We start from the raw sequence: 15,000 nt of genomic DNA on the forward strand, positions 1-15,000 counted from the left end.
AACTTATTAGTTGACCTCGACCGTCCGTAGGACATCACACCCCGCGCTTTGACTCATTGGGCCGAGCTTCCATGCAACTCTGCAGCCGCTAGTTAACAGGCCACAGAGAGGCTATCTTTAGGCTTGGTGGTCGAGGTACCCTGAGGCCCCGGGGCGCAGACAGGAGAGGTAAGAACAACAAACATCATCCAAAAAACTACAATGCTCTATAGTTCTCTCTCTCTCTCTCTATCTCCATCTGTCGTCATCTAAGGTGCTGCCGACATAAAAAGATTTGGTCTCATATCCCATTCCTCCTAAAAAGTGAGAAAGTTCCGTGATTTATGTTTGGGATTTATTTATAATATCCTTTGTTTTTTTCCGTTTCGTTTGGGGGCTGCTGCTGATGTTATCCCGAAGACCTAGAGCGGCTTCGAAGATTCAGATTTCGACGGCGGATTTGTGGCCACGGACCCAGAGTTCTCGAGCAGTTCGGTCACCTCTTGCCTCATCTGATAGGCCAGTCTTTTGCCCTCCAATGGCAACAGAGTTAGCATACCTGTAGCGTCATGGCATTTTTCTGCAGCATTTCGGCTTTTGCATTTTACATTTATTTCAGTATTTCACTTTTTGCCTGAACAACTTCAATGATAGACGTAAAATATACTTAAGCACCTTCATGATTCAGTCTTAAGAAACGTTAATTCCATTCAGTGATGTTATATATCAGTGAATGGAAGAGGCAGAATCACATTCAGCTGTTCCTCTTGTCTTACCTGACGCTCGTTTAATAATTTCACTTCCTCGTGGTCGTCGTCAGAGCTCATGTTAGCGTCAAATAGTTTTGAGACTCTTTGAGACTTTTGAGACTAGTTTCAGGAGGTCAGTGATGCTCAGGCGTGATGTATCTCCACTACTACTATTTTTGTTGTTATTACTACTATTGCTACTATTACTATTATTACTCTTACTACTACTACTACAGCTACTATTGTTTCTTTCACTACTACTACTACTACTCAGCTACTGCTTCTACTAGTGCTACTATAGGCAATGCCTACTACTACTGCTAAAACTTTTACCATAAAAAAAAAATACTACTACAGCTATTTCTACTACTGCTACACTCTACTGTTGCTACTACTACTACAACTACTAATGCTACTACAGCTACTATTGTCACTGCTACTCCTACTACTACTACTACTACTATTGCTACTGCTACTACTACTACACTACTAGCCTCCGGGCAAGTACAGTGGTAACGTGTCGGCCTCTCATCCGAGGGGTCGGTGGTTCGCGCCCCGCCCAGGCGCGAGAAGTTGCAACTGTCGCCTGGAGGTTACTGCTGTGGCTGGGCACCACGGCGGGCAAGGACTCGGTTCCGCTGAGTCAGCAGCAGCTGATGACACACGTGAGCAAAAATCAGACAGACAGTATGTCACACCAAGAATATCCATTGTAACAAATGGAATCAAAACCAAACTTAAACTTAAACTTAAAACTTACTAATACTCTACTAATACCACTACTGGAGTACTGCTACTACTACTACTATTTCTATTACTGTTGCTACTCAGCTACAACTGTTACTGCTACTACTACTATTGCTACTATTGTTAATGCTACAACTTCTCTTACTACTGTATCGCGAAGAAATCCAAAATTCTTAGTACAAATGGGCAATTATACGCGAGACTGCATATTCCAAAGTTTATTCAACCTGCAAAATGTTGAAAATAATAAACAATTCTCATACAGAATAATAACTAAATGCACACAGACGTCATGAAATATAGTAACAGAATTATTTCAGATATTAACCTTTCCATAATAATAATACAGAATCCTTTACATAAAAACACAACAATCAAATTTATTCCTGGAGAAAGTAACACAATATTTTATAAATTATTTCAAATTAGAGGGAACAAAATATTTCAACTTACACCATCACGTATCCCAGTTCTAGTAGACAAGCAAGTCCTCATGACCTGAGTTAACAACAAACCCCTTTCAAAGTCTGTTTCAATGTTCTATTACTCCATAATACCGGAAAGTTTATATACAAAGCCCTCATGCCTTCCGCCAAACACATGGCTTAAAACAAAGCGTACCCACAATGCTTTGCGGGAGATACCACAAAACAGAAATCCACATTTTCAATTCTTTCTAAACAAAATTAATTTCCATTTACATAAATAATTGTTTTGATCATGATTTTATTTATTTATTTATTTATTTTCAAATACCTATTATTTGCAGCACACAATAAACAAATAATACAACTACTACTATTAGTTCTACTACTATTGCTCCGACTGCTACAGCTACTACTGCTACTACTACTACTACCACTCCTCCTCCTCCTCCTCCTCCTCCTCCTCCTACTACTACTACTACTACTACTACTACGACTACTACTACTTCTGCTGCTGCTGCTAATGATAATGCTACTACTAATACTAGCATTACTAGCACTTCTGCTGCTACTGTAACCGTACTACTTCTGCTCTTAATTTGATTTGTTTAATGGCCTCCAGTCCTCTTCTTACAGTCAGAAAGCTACTACTAACCATTGCCGATATCATCACTATTTCTACCACTATTACGCACATTGACACTAATCATATTATTATTATCGTTCGTTCTGGGAAAACAAAAGTGACAAAGAAATGTTCATTTTGTTTACTCCCTAACTACGTTGAACTTCTTATAAATAGGGCTCGCTGTCTGTGTGTGTCTGCATTAATTCCTTATGCATCCCGTGTGATCAATGGGAGATGAAACTTCGACCACAGGGGTAATTTGACAAGAGGAATAACAACTAGAATGGAATTAGGGTAGGGTGTGTGGCAGAGAGTGGGTGGAGCCGCCGTAGTATAGAACACTTTGAACGAAAACAAGGTGAAGCTGAAACTTTAGTTTATTATTTCCTTGAGTCTGTAGATGAGATGAAAAGCAGAGACTGTATAGTTTATGTACAAAGGTACAGTTCGAGAAAAATACTACTTTTTGTAGTTGTTATTCTTTATACAACTGCTCATATTCTGGAAAACTAATATTTGACTGGGCAACGCTGAGCAATTTCAGCTAGATAGGTTATATATATACATAATATACCTGTATGGTTTTGTTATGCTCTAAAACGCGTTACCACGCAAAGAACGGATATGCAAAGGAATTTCTTAGCTTCGTAGCCATTTCAGATGTCCAACAAAGGGCCAGGATACATTTTCCTCGAGTAGGTGTTATTCAGAAAGTATCTTTCGGTAAAAACTTCGCCATAAAGCCTTTTGTCTGGGAAATCATCTTTTAAAACAGTTTTGCAATTTTCGAATCATGTCAACGGCATTCTAACGTGTGGCAACATTATCTGGAGACATTTCCCAGGAGACAGCCTTGTTACGAGGGCATTTTGCATCAGAAAACATTATTTTGATGACATTTCACCGTGGGAAGTTCTACCTCAAAGGTATTTCCCCTGAGAAGCGTTAGTGTAAAAGCACCCCAAGGGAGGCGCGGCGGCCGCGTCCGGCATGACGAAGTGCTGAGCGCCGTTGCTCCCGCTGCCGTCACACCACTTAAGCGCTGATTAAACCCGGCTCCTAATCACTGGGTGCTCGGGATGGCCTCGTAAATCCTCCAGGATACGCCGGGGCTCCTGGCGGAAGAGGAGGAGGAGGGGATTGGGTAGACCGGGAAGAAAGGACATTGCCGGAAGGGGTGAAAGGAGGGGATATGGAGAAAAGAGGAGAGGGTGAAGGATGGAGAGAGGGGAAATAAGAGTTCGATGGAGGGCGAAGGAGGGACCGAAAAGGGGAGGGAGAGGGCGGGGCGTTGTGGACGGAGTGCTTCATATAAAATTTTTCAAAGGTGACTTTTATGAATATATATATACAAATATATTTATGAATAAATAGCTATATCTATCTATATATCTATATTATATATCTATATAGCCATATATATATATATATATATATATTCATATGTACATATCTATATATCTATATATAGTCTATCTATCTATCTATATATGTATGTATGTATGCATGTGTATATATATGTTGATAGATAGATAGATATAGATATAAATATATTTGTGCGTGCGTGCGTGCGTGTGTGTGTGTGTGTGCGAGCGTGCGTGCGTGTTTGTGTGTGTGTGTGTGTGTGTGTGTGTGTGTGTGTGTGTGTGTGTGTGTGTGTGTGTGTGTGTGTGTGTGTGTGTGTGTGTGTGTGTGTGTGTGTGTGTGTGTGAGTAATGTATGTATGTGTGCGCATGTGTGTGTGTGTGTGTGTGTGTGTTGTATATATATATATATATATATATATATATATATATATATATATATATATATATATATATATATATATATATTATATATATATATATATATATATATATATATATATATATATATATGTATATATATATATATTATATATATATATATATATATATATATATATATATATATATATATATTCCTGCAAGACCCCATAACGGGCGTCCACTTCCTAGTGGACACTGGTGCTGCCCACTCCCTCCGTCCAGCTTCTCAGTGGAGGAAGCCCCACCAACAACAGCCCGTCATCAGACTCACTACAGCCAATGGCACACGGATCCTCACATACGGCCGCCAACCCCTTGCTAGGAGCAGACTTCCTGGCCCACTACCAGCTCCTCGTCGACGTCTCCAGTGGCAGATTGGTCGATGCAGCTTCCCTCACTGCCATCCCCATCGCCGCTGCCCCGGAGAACCTCGCCCTTCAGGTGATTAATGCTGCAGATGACTTCACACACCTCCACAACTCCTACCCCAACGCATTTACACCCGAGCTTTACCAGCAACCTCAGACTCCAGCCAATCACGGGATCTATCACCATATCAAGACATCACCCAAGTTATCACCCGAAAAACTCATCGCGGCAAAGCAGACCTTCACAGAGCTGGAGCGCCTAGGCATATGTCAAAAGGCGTCAAGTCCTTGGGCATCCCCTCTGCACATAGTGGTAAAAGAGGATGGCTCCTTTCGTCCCTGTGGTGACCAGACGCCTCAGTATGCTTACAGAAGTAGACCACTACCTGCTGCCTAACATCGCCGATGTCACTTCCTTCCTCCACAGCGCCAAGATTTTTTCCAAGCTCGACCTACCGAAGGGTACTACCAGGTACCAATGCACCCAAAAGACATCCCCAAAATTGCCGTCACCATGCCCTTTGGTAGTTCACTCTCAACTACAGCTGTTTTGGTCTGAAACGCCGGAGCCACTTTTCAGTGAATGATGGATGGCATCTTGGGTGATTTATCCTTCTGCGTCTGCTACATCAACGACATCCTCATCTCCAAACAGAAACATTTGCAACACATCTCTACAGTTTTAGACCACCTGCAGCAGAGTGGCCTGATAGTGTGATACAACAAGTGTGTTTTTTGGCATCAGAGAGGTGGACTTCCTGGGGCACTGCCTTGCTCCACGCAGGTGTCCCCCCTTTTCCCTGACAAGGTTGCAGCAGTCAAGCAATATCCCATGCCATCCTCAGTCAAGACCCTCCAAGAGTTCGTGGGAATGGTGAACTACTATCACCGCTTCCTGCCTGGCATCGCATCCATCATGGAACCCTTGTACACTGCACTTGCAGGGAAACCCAAGGACCTGACGTGGAGCCCCCCTCAAGCAGATACATTTCATAAAGCCAAGTAAGCTCTCGCTGCGTCAGCCCTCCTCGTTTTTCCCATCCCGGGGAAGCCCCTTCTCCTCACCATAGATGCCAGCAACATTGCTATTGGAGCTGTCCTCGAGCAGTTAGTCGGAGGACTGCCCCGCCCTTTGGGTTTCTTCAGCCGCAAACTACTGAAGGCCTAAAAGAACTACTCAACCTTCGATAGAGAGCTCCTCGCCATTCACGAAGCTGTCCATTATTTTTACCATTTTCTTGAGGGCAACACCTTCACGATTCAGATGGATCACATGCCCCTAGTCCACGCCTTCACGAGACAAGCCGACACATGGTCCCTCCACCAACGCCGTGTTTTTCCGCCATCGCCGAGTTCAACTGCTCCATTCAACACCTGCCGGGCAGGAAGAATCCTGTAGCCGACGCCTCTCCAGAGTTTCCATCGACGCAGTTCATTTAGGGCTCGACTACAACCAACTCACTAAAGAGCAGCAACAGGATCACGAGACATCAGCCTGCCGAACATCCACACTGACAGTATGCCTCCTGAAGCAGAAATTAGTGTGGCACATCTCCAGAGATGCAGAGGACTGGGTTCAATCCTGCACCGCCTGTCAAACCACTGGACATTGAGCAGCAGACCTGGAAGGACACTCCTCTCTTCTCTCCCTGCGGTGAATTGGCCCATATGCAGCTGATTCAGAGCGAAGGGAGGAACGTACCGGCAAAGGCGCTCGACGGGGCGCAGCGGGTGGCGCCAAGCGAGATAATACCAAGAGAGCTACTATGACCTTTCGGTCTCGAGGCTTTTGCATGAGCGGATGCAATTTCGGCCTTGGCTTTTAAGCATTATCAGGCGATTTCGCGTCCACCCTTGTTTGCTGCCGCGATGCTAATTGTTTGCATTTAGCTTTGTGCCCTCTAGTCTATTCTTTCCTATAAGAATTTTCGGCATTAGGATAACTCTGTGCGTATCTTCTGGTGAACTGGACCCTCAGCCTGGTTCGGTCTAAATAGCTGCTGCTAGACAGAACACTAACTTCCCGTCCCGCCATAGGAACCACCTGGAAAGTTAGCTTCCCTCCCTCTCTGTGGTGAAATAGTCTTTGGGTGGCTGTTTCAGAGGGATGAAGGAACTCACTTGAACAGGTGCAGGACCCCTCTTCTCTCACTGAGGTGAAACAGTCTTTAGGTGGCTGATTCAAAGAGAAGAGGGATTCACTTTGAAAAGATACAGGTCCTATCCTCCCTCACTGTGGTGAAACAACCTTTGGGTGGTTGTCTCAGAGGGATGAAAGGAACCGCCTGGAAAAAGTGTAAGAGCTTCTTTCCCTCACTGAGGTGAAGCAACCTTTGGGTGGCTGCTTCAGAGGGATGAGCAAAAGGGTTCCAATCAATGATGTCCTGTATGTGGAAGGGCATCCCCCCTGGTCTCTCCCTAGGGGCTCACACTTACCCACGTGTTTGCTGTGCGTGGCATCCTTGTGTGCTGTGGAGACAGGAGTCCTGGAGGTTGAGCGATGCCCTGTGGCTGGCAACACGCCTCTTTGGTCCTCTATTCCAGCAAGACAGGCGGCCTGATTGTGCCCTGGTTAGGTCAATCAACTGGTCTTCTTCGGGAGGCTAGGGTCAAGCAGTCATGCTGCCATTGGTACTCACACTGGTCCGTGAGTGCCGTTACAACGGCTATTGGTTGCATATATCCACTCATCACCCCTGTAGTTGTTAGACACTGGCTCTAACACTCAGCTTCCCCTTGTTGGACTTCATGGTGGGTGGTGGCATGAGTGGATGAAGCACTGTCCAAATACATGGAAAATAAAACTAAGACCCCCCCCACAGACAGATGCCAATGTTGACGACCCATGCAAGGCTCAGACCACGGCAGCCACCCTGAAGTCATATGTGCCTCTGAGTGGCAAAAGAAAACCCCGAGCACAGAATGACTCGGTCACACCTGCTGCTAAGATGGACAAGATAGAAAAGTCATCTAAAAATATGTCTGTCCATCAGATTGTCCAACAGATGGACTCGTGCTGGCCCCTCCAGGCCAGCACCCAAGCCAGGAAGGTCTCTGAGTTCCCTTCAGATGACCCCCCCTGACTGAGTTGGGAGCACAAGCTGAACCAGCCAAATCAGCTGCTGCCCCCACGAGCAAGCCCCAAAGCCGAAAGGACGGGCCGAAGCGTCAGAGGCCGGAGACAGACTCTGAGGGAGAGTCTGGACCCCCAAGGTGCTTCCCCCAATTCAAAGTGCCAGTCAAACCCGAAGGCTTCGACAATACCTAGCAAATGGTCAGGGCATTGAAGAGCCAACGCAAAATACGGCTGTCGATCTGGGTTGCAAGAGATCAGGACATGATCATCATGCCCAAAGATCAAGCTACCCTTAGCTTCCTGCAGGAAACGAAGGAACTAAAAGATGGGAGGAAAGTGAGTCTCTCACCACTGAATCCCGAGGAAAAGAGAGTCAAGATGGTATTACTTGGCCTCTCAGTCTCATATGATGTGGAAGTGATTACATCACACCCACAGGTTGTGAAGGCTTCCCGAATGTCCAACCAGGCAAGTCCTGGTGACCATGAAAGGTGCCCCAACCTCTACCCTTAATCTGGGTAACTGGGGCACCTACAACCTCAGAACGTATGTGCCTAATCCACTTCGGTGTTTTAAGTGCCAAAATACAGACAACACCAGGCTAGCTGCACAGCCAAGCCTAAATGTGGTGTCTGTAGCAAGGCACACAACACTGAGGTGTGCATTAAGACATACAAAGAAGAAAAGAGGGACACAACAGCCAAATGTCCCAATTTGTTACAAGAGGCATCATGCCTGGAGCCTGGCTTGCTCTGTCAGGAAAGAGGCGGCCCTCAAGCGGCAAGAGGTTGCCAAGAAGTGACCAGATTTTGTTCCTGCCCCCCCCCCCCACCTGTCTGGGGAAAGAACAAAAGCGAAAAGGCCTCCTGACCTCCTAAGAGGAAGGAAGCCGGCCCCCAGCCTAAACCGGATATCTCCGACAAACAGTTTCCGAAAATGAAAAAAAAATGCTGAAGAACCACAGGAATAAAGGTTCAAACAGAACTACAAAATCCTCCCCAAGAGACGATGACTTCCTTCTCGATGAGGAGGACATGACTCTCCTGTTAACTGCTGTAGTCACAGCAGTAGCAACAGTTTTGGGAAGGACGAGTGTAGAGGCTGAGAAGGCAGTCACGGTCGCCATGACGGCTGTCGTAGTCCTGAAGGGAAGAAAGCTGGAGAGAGCCAAACCAGCCCCATCCTCACCCTCACCCCCGGGACGAGACTCCCCTCCCCACTCCAACCCAGGCCATGCCCTCACAGGCAGAGCCAAACCAGGCTGAATCTATGCAGCCAGAGCCAGAACACGCTGACCTTGCCCAGGCAAGGCCAGTAAATAACAATGCACAGACACAGCCTGAACAGAGAAAAGCCAAGGTACACAAAGTCAGAGCTACCAAAGATTCTCTACCCCCAGTGGACCCAGGGATAGCCTGACAGCGAGGACTTCGCAATGGAGTTGTCAAACTCCGACACCAGTAAATCCGAATATGATGATGTCTCTGATGTAACTATCATCTAGTAACATCATGACACGCAATCTAAGTATTCTGCAGTGGAACATCAATGGCTTCTCCGCAAGGAATGCCATCCTTCACGCATTGTCATGCTCCAGGAGACATTAACAGTGGGACCTGTTCGCTTCTCTGGGTATCTTGTCTTCATGCTGCCACACATTGAGAGGCTTGATCATCCTTGTCAGAGCAACAATCCCCTGCTCCGCAATAACCGATACACCGCACTGGCCGGGGGGCCCCTGAAATTATACAATGTGTACAGCTGGCCACACTGTAGTACCTTAGACATCAGCCAGGTCTGTGCTTCTGCAGCACATGACCGAGTGATCATAGGGGTGACTTCAATGCACACCACCCCATCCTAGCTCCATGCTGGTGACCGGATGCAGCTGGTTATCACATAGCCAACGTGCTTGAGACATTCCCTGAGATCACTCTCCTCAATACCCAAGAGCCAATGCATGTCAGAGGAGGCCACTGGCCACTGCGACTCTGGTGGAGAGGATTGGCTGGTGTGTTGATGAGACCGTCACAAATGACCATTACGGCACTATAACCACCCTCATGGATTTTGGCCCAGCCGAAATGCCATGACCTAATCCAAGATGGAAAACAGACAAGGCCAACTGGCAGGCGTTTCAGAACGCCTTGGCCCACTGTCTGGGAAGCAAAGTGAAAATGTGGAAGTGTTTGAAGCCAGACTTGTAAATGTCATTGATCAAGCAGCCTCACTGACCATACCCAAAACTCGGCCTAGGTCCAGAAGTTACAAAGACGCCTGGTACTTTAACAACGAGATTAGGGAGGTCAACCACAGAGTAAACATGTGCCGAAAACAATTCCGAAGGCAAAGAACCCCCGCCAACCTAGCCCTCCTAAGAGAGGCTGTCAGGGATGCCAAGGAAACTGCCAACAGAGTCAGGCAAGCAAGTGGCTGGAATGGTGTGAGTCCTTCGACCACCAGACCACCCTCTCAGAGCTATGGCAACAGGTCAAGCGAGCTACCAGCCGCTTAGCCCCAAGATGCACGCACCATGACCCCCAGTCAGAGACGAACAGACTGGTGCACGAGTTCTCTGCAAGAACAAGTAGCAACAGCCTGCCAGCCGAATTGAGGGCAAAACAAGAACGCCTACAACCAGACAACTTGCTCATATCAGAGAAAGGGCAGCCAAACCCGATAACTCAAACGTTATCTTTTCTCTGAGGGAACTAAGAAATGCATATAAAACCAGTTGTAACACAGCCCCAGGCTCTGATGGGATCTTGTATCCCATCATTTCCCACCTGGGACTAGCAGTTTGCTCGACCCCGCGGTAACAAGCGATGATCATGCGAGTGGATGGCCGCTCACCATTCGCCACGCTATGATCACGCGAGCAGACGATTTTTCGTCATTCGCCAGGCGAGCCACGCCCCTCAATCACGCGAGGGGTGGCCGCTCGTGATTGGCGATTCTTTACTTTTTGTATAAATAAGGCTAATCTTTGTAAGGTAAACACTTGCGGATATGTAACCACTTATTTACTTATTCTTCTCAGGTCTGAGGAAACTCTGCAGTTAGCTACGGCTACAGTAGACAAACCCACAATGCACAAACTAGATTTATTGAAAATAAAACCACAGTTTCGAAATCCACATGGATTCCATCTCCAGGTCTCATTAAGCACAACATTATGAGTACCTAACACCAAGCCACTCTTAACAAGGATATGCTCCCATCTAGCAATGGCTAATACTCTGCATGAGATCATTATTTTGTATGTATAAAAAAATATTTTCCATCCATGTATTTTTAGGGTAATGTTTCACTGCTTTAATTTTATGTCAGACTAGGGATCCTGCTCCAATTTTTCAAAACCTACGTCGTACCAGAATGTACTCTGTCCAACGAGAAGGATGTAACCAAAGGATAAGTGCGGGTACACGTACAGTTGCAGACATGAATAAGATGACGAGAACAGTGGAAGTTTCCATCGTGTGGGAAAGTGCGTGGGCGCACCAGGATCAACACGGACTGACCTGTAATGTTATATATAGACATACGCTGTAAAACATAGTTACACATGTGTTGCACTTTGGGAGGTGTGATTCACTGACGGTATGAGTGTACGACACACATTTTCGGGAACAACTTCCAAAGTCCTCCAGCACAGAGAGTGATATACAGTGAACTGTACTGTGCATAATCAGATACTGTGTGGAATAGTGAAGTCCTGCACAATATATATGTATATTTATGCACCACTTACTTTCCGTTTCTCTCTCTCTCTCTCTCCCCCCCCCTAACGGAAGCCGCCTTACCGCGGTGGGGGGGCTTGAGGTCCAAATGATCTGGTGAGCCGGACCAGAGGGCTACCCATACTGGAGGGGTCACCAGTGATGGCTTCCTGGTGCACCAAGGCCTATGAGAGGGGATGGTGCACCCACCCCTGGTTCATTCCATCTTGGACCAGGGAGAACTCTCCCACGTGTTGTTTGCCGTGCGTGGCATCCCATATTACCAGGAGACAGGAGTCCTGGAGGTTGAGCGATGCTGCACAAATGCGCCCTGCAGCTAGCAACACACCTCTTTTGGGCCTTTATTCTGGTTAGACGGTGGCTTGATCAAGGCCTGGTCAAGTTAATCCCGCTGGTCAAATATGGCTAGGGTCAAGCAGGCACTATTCAGTCGGTAGCGATAGGTCCGCCCATGCATCAGTACTGTAATAGTGGCTGCGTATATTTCCTCATTACCCCTGTCGCTGTTGGGAGATTTTGAACCCCAACTATAGCTTCCCCTCGTTGGACTCCATGGTGGGTGGGGGGGGGGGTGAGGAAATGAAGAATTCAAATTTGTATAAGTACTACAAATTTACAAAGATTTAGCTCTCTCCCTGACGACCTACGCAATCCCTCGACCATTCCCTCTGGAACATCACGTACTGTCACTTTGGAACCTTTCCAGCTTCCAAAGGGCAAGAATGGGAATCGTAATGGTTCCCGGGCTCCCAAACCAGGTAAGAAGGGGAAAAGTCCTCCTCAATCCACTAAGGAAATCTTACCTGGTAAATATGAAAACATTTCATATAGTAAGTACCTAGTAGTGAAGACCATGGATGGTGTATCAATCATGGATCTTGATATTTTCGAACTACATCGAAAAACTGTTGAAGTATGTCAACGTGATCCTCGCATCACCCCACAGCGAGATGGTAGCCTGATAGTTGAGGTTTCGTCACCAGACAAGAGTGACCGTCTGCGTGCGATATGCGACATTCCTGGGGCTCAAGTTTCATGTTCTCCTCACAAAACCCTTAATCAGTGTAAGGGAATTGTTTTTTCCCGAGACCTGATGAGGTATTCTGAAGAGAAACTGTTAGAGGAACTAGAGAATTTTAATGTAGTGGCAGTAAAACGTTTTAAGAAGAAATCCTGAACCTGTCCAAGGGAAACCTGTGGAAACTAGCTCCACAGGTAAACAACCATTAAAAAGGTACTCCCAGGATCATGGAAAGGGACAGCCTAAAGGTGTGAGGCAAACCTTGACCACAGGTGCTGCCAAACACCTTATGAAGAAATAATATAAAGAACTGGATACCCTAATCCAATGGAACTGTCAGGGAATTCATGCAAAATGGGAGGGAATTGCAATATCTGATAGCTTCATATAATCCAGTTTGTGTATGTCTACAAGAGATTTTGACCAGGGAAAATCATCCGATTTCCCTGAGAGGATTCCAAATTCAAGCCCATTATGGGACCTTTGACAATGGACCTCATGGAGGAGTAGCAGTAATGGTACGTCAAGATATTCCCTTCCAGGCCATCCACCAGCAGACAACACTGCAGGTGAAGGCTGTGTGAATAGGCTTGACACGACCTTACACTGCTGCATCCATCTACCTTCCTCCACATAATCTCAACATAGATGATTTGGAAAATCTACTTGGACAGTTGCCACATCCATTTCTACTCTTGGGAGATTTCAATGGTCGGCATCACCTCTGGGGAGACACTTTGTGCAACCCTCGAGGAAGGGCCTTGGAGTCCTTGTTCTTAAAAGTAGATGCAGTTTTACTGAACAGTGACACTCCCACACATTTCCAAGTTCAAACTGGGACATTCTCCAATATAGACCTATCAATAGGCTCACCTGATTCACAGTTGAACTTCACTTGGCAGGTCATGGAAGACTTACATGGAAGCGACCATTTTCCAATAATTTTGGAGGAGGTGAATGGTATTCCAGTCAATGGAGTGCAGAGATGGCGACTTGAACATGCAGACTGGAATCTTTTTAGATCAACTGCAGTATTGCAAGGATCTGTTAATGATTTCCAGTGTGTTCAAGATGCTGTTAATCACTTCACATCACGAATTCATCTTGCAGCAGAAGCATCCATTCCCAAAAGTAGTGGACAGTACCGTCGACCTCCAGTACCATGGTGGTCTGATGAATGCCAACAAGCTGTCAGAGCAAGGAAAACTGCATTAAGGCAGTTGAAACGACGCCCCAGCATTGTAACCTTGATCAGTTACAAAAAGACCCGAGCCAAGGCCAGGCGCGTGCTAAAGGAGGCTAGACGGACGTTGTGGAGACAGTATGTCTCCTCGATTAACTCTGGGACCCCCTTAGCATGGGTGTGGGACAAGGTGCGTAAGATTGCTGGAAAGAGCACATCCATATCACAACCTGCTCTGAAGATAGATGGCATAATCATCACAGACAAAAAAGTTATTGCTGAGCTAGCTAAATCCATGGCAGAGATCTCCTCTGGAGCATCTTACACTGCTCAATTCTCCACTCTTCATGCTGAACAGGAACAATACCCAGTGTCGTTCTTCAGTAGGACTGCAGCAGAACTTCCATACAATTTGCCATTTTTTCGCAAGGAGATGGACTTCCGGCAGAGCTGCTTTGCAGCTCTGCCGTAAGACTGCCCCAGGAAGTGACGATATTCCATATCAAATGATATCTCACTTACCGGAGAGCTCCCAGAAGTTCCTGTTGGACCTATTCAATAGGATCTATAGGGAGGGCACAGTGCCATCCACATGGAAAGAGGCTATAATCATTCCTGTTCCTAAACCTGGCAAAGATGCTTCTGCACCAGGAAATTACAGACCAATTTCTCTCACCAGCTGCATCTGCAAGCTGATGGAGAAAATGGTAAACTTCAGGTGAGATCGACCACAGATGCACTTGTGAGGATGGAAACTGCTATACAGAATTCCTTCGCACAGCGACGTCACATGTTGGCAGTCTTCTTTGACCTTGAAAAGGCTTACGATACAACTTGGAAGCATGGCATACTCATGAAGCTGTATGACATTGGTTAAGAGGAGCATTACCTACCTTCATACAAAGCTTCCTTGCTAACAGGAAATTTAGAGTTTGGGTGGGAAACAGTTTCTCTAACCTGGAAGACCAGCTGGAAGAGGTCCCACAAGGGAGTGTCTTAAGTGTGACCCTGTTTGCCATTGCTATAAATGACATTGTAAAAGTTGTTCCAAGTTCTGTCTCATGTAATCTGTATGTGGATGACTTTACACTGTACTGCTCAGGAGGAAGCTTACAGGATGTGCAAGGACACATGCAGGCTGCAATAAATCAGGTTGTACAGTGGGCAACATATCATGGGTTCAAATTTTCTCCAAGCAAGACCATGGCTATACATTTCCACAAACGAGGAAAATTCCACCCTTCCTTCTATTTAGGAGCAAACCCACTGCAGTTTGTCCAAGAGGTGAAGTACTTGG

Source organism: Penaeus monodon, chromosome 3 (assembly GCF_015228065.2).
Source record: "Penaeus monodon isolate SGIC_2016 chromosome 3, NSTDA_Pmon_1, whole genome shotgun sequence".
Classification (NCBI taxonomy): Eukaryota; Metazoa; Arthropoda; class Malacostraca; order Decapoda; family Penaeidae; genus Penaeus; species Penaeus monodon.